Source organism: Peromyscus maniculatus, chromosome 3, assembly GCF_049852395.1.
Source record: "Peromyscus maniculatus bairdii isolate BWxNUB_F1_BW_parent chromosome 3, HU_Pman_BW_mat_3.1, whole genome shotgun sequence".
Classification (NCBI taxonomy): Eukaryota; Metazoa; Chordata; class Mammalia; order Rodentia; family Cricetidae; genus Peromyscus; species Peromyscus maniculatus.
In genome coordinates, this window is record NC_134854.1 from 105,535,749 (window position 1) to 105,541,127 (window position 5,379).

Genomic DNA, 5,379 nt, shown 5'->3' on the forward strand with positions numbered 1-5,379 from the left:
GGGCGACAACTTGGGAAGGCTGCAAGCTTGGCTCTCCCTGCCCAGCTTTCAGCCAGTTCCTCAGGAGAGTCTCCTCTCCCCAGCCATCGTACTGTTTATAGGATCCTGGGGAGCAGCCTTGTGTGTCCCCGGAACCTCCCGAGTCCTCTGCACCTCCCTCCCTGCAGGAGAGAATGTTTCCACTAGGGGGAGCTAGAGTCCCTCCTTTCACAGTTGGCTTAGGTGTTTGGGAAAACTTCCTTGGGATCTCTCTCTTCAAGATGCTCCTTGGGTAGATGACTCTCGTCCGTCATCTTGGCCCTGCCAGGACCCAGCACTGTCCCAGAGGGAGATGGCTGCCCAGGGAGCTGATATACAGCCCAAAGGCTAAGCAAGGCTGTGCTGATTGAATGAGAAATGGCCCCTATTGTCTCTGGCGTTTGGGGAGGTTTAGGTGGTGCAGCCTTGCTGGAGGAAGTGAGTCACTGGGGATAGGCTTTAAAAGTAAAGAGGCGTGCTCGCTTCGGCAGCACATATACTAAAATTGGAATGATACAGAGAAGATTAGCATGGCCCCTGCACAAGGATGACACGCAAATTTGTGAAGCGTTCCATATTTTTAAATTTGAAATATTAAACAAACAAACAAACAAACAAACATTTTACTAAAGTTAAAAAAAGGGGAGAACTAGGGACTCATCATTCCTCTTCACAGTCTATTCTTTCCCTTGTTTTATATATTCTAAACTTTTTTTTTTTTGTTTTGTTTTTTGTTTTTTGTTTTTTTTGGTTTTTCGAGACAGGGTTTCTCTGTGTAGCTTTGTGCCTTTCCTGGAACTCACTTGGTAGCCCAGGCTGGCCTGGAACTCACAGAGATCCGCCTGGCTCTGCCTCCCGAGTGCTGGGATTAAAGGCGTGCGCCACCACCGCCCGGCTATTCTAAACTTTTTTATCGGTGGATTCCACTGGAGTTTATTGGTAGATTCTGCTGAAGGATCCGATACAGATAAGCACTGGAGGGCTCCTGTTGCAAATCACCCTCTGGAGCGATGGAAAGATCTTTCTATTAGCACGTGGAGAAGACCCACTCTAGTGTTGGTGTGGCCCCGGGGTTCTGTTTATGTCTTTCCTCAAGACAATGAGGTTCCTCTTTGGATTCCTGAGCACTGAACGTGCCCTGTGGCTGCTGCTGAACCCCAACATGACAGAGACCTAATGGGTCTTCATGAAAAAAATCTACCCTTCTGATGCCAATGGAGATTGAGAGCCCAATATGGCCAGCTTTGGCAAGCATTAATGTAAGCCTAGGAACTGTAGCCATGAGATTGGATTCTCCAAAAAAGCTGCCAGCTAAAGTCGTGCTGGGATCAAGAAAAACGGGCCTTGGCAGTTCGTGTTACTGGAGTTGTATCCATGCCAGTGGATGTCCACACAATCCAGAAGAGAATTTGACATTGCTGCTGCCGCTGTTGCTGTTATAACAATGGTGCAAACCACTGCTACTGTTTCTGGGATTACCATTTCATAATTGCTTACTACAGCTAGCACAGTGGAGACCCTGGCAACAAAAGTAGCTACCACAGTTAGATAATCTTTCATTCTATTGGGCATGATAAATTTAAATCAGTAGTTATATACATCTCGATTGGCTTTGAAAATTATAATTTTTTTTAAAGTGTGAGCCACCGCTGCATGGCATAATGCTTTCTTTTCCTTTTTATTTATTTATTTATTATGTATACAGTGTTCTGTCTGCATGTATGACTGCAGGCCAGAAGAGGGTACCAGATCTCATTACAGATGGTTGTGAGCCACCATGTGGTTGCTGGGAATTGAACTCAGGACCTCTGGAAGAGCAGTCAGTGCTCTTAACTTCTGAGCCATCTCTCCAGCCCCCCAAAATTATAATTTTATAAACTCAAGTTCCAGTTGCTTTTGGGATACCATCTTACAAGGACTCCAACATACAGTATGGCTCATTAAGGAAGGGAATGGCTCAGTTGCCTTTAGCCTACTGGCTATAGGTGAGATAGGACCTCTGTTGGTCTTTTCTGTATCGAACACACAGATTGCAAGCCCAGTGCCACTTTGAGATCCTTGGCAGCAGTTAGCTATGCAGCTCACACACGATTAAGCCTGTATGATAATGAGTATTCAGAGATGGGTAATGCCTGGGGGGCACTCACCAACCTGAGACAGAGCACATGTGTGGCCTGGGCAGGCGTCTCCATGACGGGTAAGGTGACCTGCTGACGTCCCACGCAACCCAAGTCAAAAGCTCATTTTTTAATAAAAGGGGGACCTGTAGGGCCCTGGCCCCCATTTTGGGTAACTGTTGCCTTACACAGACCTTGACCTTGATATCCTCCCTATGCTAATTCCCTGCCAGGCTCCACCCTCCTGAATGCTTAAATGAAGTTCCTTGTCTGTGTACCCTGAATAATAGGCGTTAACAGCTTAGATGCAAGATTGTAAAACATCAGTAGCAAACTTCTGCCCTCCAGGGTCCTCCCATTGTGCTGTAAGCCTGTATTTAAGACCTCCTCCCCTCTTCAAGAAATGACATTTAAAATTTTATATATAATTGAATGAATACTACGAATGTAATCTATGAATACCACAAATGTGATTAATATCATGAGTGTAATTAATGAATATCATGAGTGTAATTTAAAAAATAAATAAATAGATAGATAGATAAATAAATAATAAATAAATAAAAAGTAAAGAGGCCTTATCTACTTCCAGTTGACTCTTTCTGCTCTGTGCTTATGATAAAGGATATGCATTCTCAGCTTCCATGCCTACTGCTTCATCTGCTCCTTCTGCCCCATGGTGGACCCTTATCCCTCTGGAACGGTAAATCAAAACCAAAACTCATCTGTAAGATGTCTGAGTCACGGTGTTTTGCCACAGCACTAGAAAAGTAACCAAGACAAGGACACAACTGTCAGGCCCTCGCTGGCCCTCAGTCCCTGGCTCAAATCTCAAGCAGGATTAGCCCCCTGAGTCCTGTCCAACCCTCAGGTTCCAGCTCCACAGAGCATCCTTGAGTCTGACCTTTGCTCAGAGAAAGGAAGAGCTGCTCTCAAACCCCAGCTGTGTCCACTTGGCAGCCCACCTCCTCAGAGTCCCAAGTACCCAAGGGACGCCTGCCTGGATCTCCATCCATTTCTGTCACTGCATCTGGGGTTCAGTCTGGGACAGGGGACACCATTACAGCAATGCATTATTATGCAAATATTTCCTACATTCTAAAGTCCTGGAACTTTTGCTGGACCTGACAGCCCAGTTAACAATACACCTTGAGGTCACTTAAGACTTAAGACTGCTCTCCTGCTGTGTGCTATGCCTGCTTGCTTCACCCGCCTTTAAGAGAACAGTGTAATAACCAGCCTTACTTGCCTTGGATTTCTCGTGTAATCAGCTTTTACAACCTAAGTTAATGCATAACTGCAATCTTAAGTTATATGCTCTCCCATACCCCTGACCCATGAGGAATGCGTGTGTGTGTGTGTGTGTGTGTGTGTGTGTGTGTGTGTGTGTGTGTTTGCGTGTTAAGGTAATAAATGCTGGAAGCAGCAAATCAGTTGAAAGCGGCCTCATACAGCAAATATCAGCCATGCATGTTGAAAACAGCATGCAGATATTATTTGATACATGAATATTTGCCTTTCTTGGTGCTTCTGGGTCAGTTGGAGTCAGAAAAGTTCAATCTGTTGTAAAACTCTGTTAGAGATTTCTGTACAGTTTCCCTCATTCCTTCTGCCCTGTCTATAGAAAGAGCAAAGCCCTTTGTTAGGGACAGATGAGACAGCTGACATTATGCAGGCCCAGGGACACAGATTCAGACTAATGTAACAGACAGATGGGACACTGATGCCTGTTGGTGACTCGGAGTTTATCGCTAATTTAACTGACACGTATCATCTCTTTCTCTTTGCCCTCTCTACCCTCCTCTCCCTCCAAGAATGCACCCAGTTACCCCAACCTAAAGCCTGTGAGGATTCAACGCATCGCATCGAGGGCTGCCTCACTGGGGACTGCTGGGAAGGGGTATTTCCCCTTCAGGAGATAGTTCAGGAGAGAGAGGCCCTGACAATATCTACTGGGTGGCTTCACGTGGCTGTTCTGGGGTCAGGGAGCCTTGGGCATTGTCTTCTTACTGTGGCTCAGAGTCAGGGCCACATCTACCCACACAGCATCTCTGGAGAAGCAGCTCAGCCTTTGCTCACTGATTGAATGTGGTCCCCTTGCCTGGGCACAACTTGCAAAGTATACGTGGCAGAGCCTGCCAATCTCATGGGCCAAGAATCTCCTTCTCATCAGGTGAATGTCCACTTGCACCCTCCACATGCTGGGCCACAAGGGCTGACCATGTTCCCATCAGCAGAGACTCCCCTCGGTGGATCTGAGGGAGCAGTTCCCAGAAGCTGAGGCCTCCTGCACCCTGCCTTGCCTGCATACCATGGCCAGCACCTCTGGCCAACCCATGCACTCAAGTTTCTCCTGGAGATGTCCTCACCACCTACCTCCAGCTTCAAGGGCTCCTCCCATCTCTGAAGTAGAGAGTTCTTCTCTGTGTGGCAGCCTTTCTCACCAGCCCTCCATCCCTGATGGGATGCCTGCCGTCCACTACAGATGTGAGTGCAGATACACAGCCATGGCCAAGTACAGTGTCTTCAAATGTGTGTCTCACACCTACAGACACCATTCGTGGGGATTTACTCAAAGGAGTTCTGGTGTGGGTGCAAATATATAAAACTAAGGACGGTTATGGGAGCATCGCGTGTTTGTATGTGTGTGGTGGGTATGCACGGGTGTCAGTGGAAAGCTTTCGAAGTGCCCATTTACAGAAAACTAGTCTAATGCTTTAAGGGCCGCACAAGCTATGGATTTCTATACATCTGATAAAAAGCTTTTCAAGCCTTCTTAGTGAGGAGAAGAGCTGGAGAATAAAAGGGTGAGCTGATCCTATGTAGGTTTTAAGCAACTCTAGGCCCTTTGTGGCTAAGTGTTCAAACAAAGCCTACTAAGACATGTTGGGAGAACACCCAAGATTACCAGAAACCAGAAGCAGGGAAATCAAAGCAACAACAAAAGCTCCTTCAACTTTAGCTTGTCCAACAGGTAAGAAGAGCGGCCACAGATAAGACATTTACATCAAACACCTCCCCCTGCCCGCCCCCAAGGTTCAGGGACTTTTTGGGAAAAAGAGGCAGAAAGACAGTACACACCTGGGGAGGACCAGAGTGAAACAGGGTCTTCTGGGCATATCAGGACCTCGAACTCACAGCAGCTCCGGCAGCCTGGACAAGACCAAGTCAATCAACACCCCAGCGCTGAGAGGGAGGGTCCCACAAGCCCACACCTCTAGCTGAGGAGCTGCTCACAGTTGAG

The 5,379-nt window shown here is 47.1% G+C and overlaps 1 non-coding gene across 1 annotated transcript; it reads left to right on the forward strand.

Annotated features, from left to right (window-relative positions):
• The first annotated feature begins 493 nt into the window (after positions 1-493).
• LOC121828467 (U6 spliceosomal RNA) lies at positions 494-600 on the forward strand. Its single transcript, XR_006070928.1, has one exon. It is a non-coding gene; the product is annotated as a U6 spliceosomal RNA (small nuclear RNA).
• Positions 601-5,379: the final 4,779 nt, after the last annotated feature.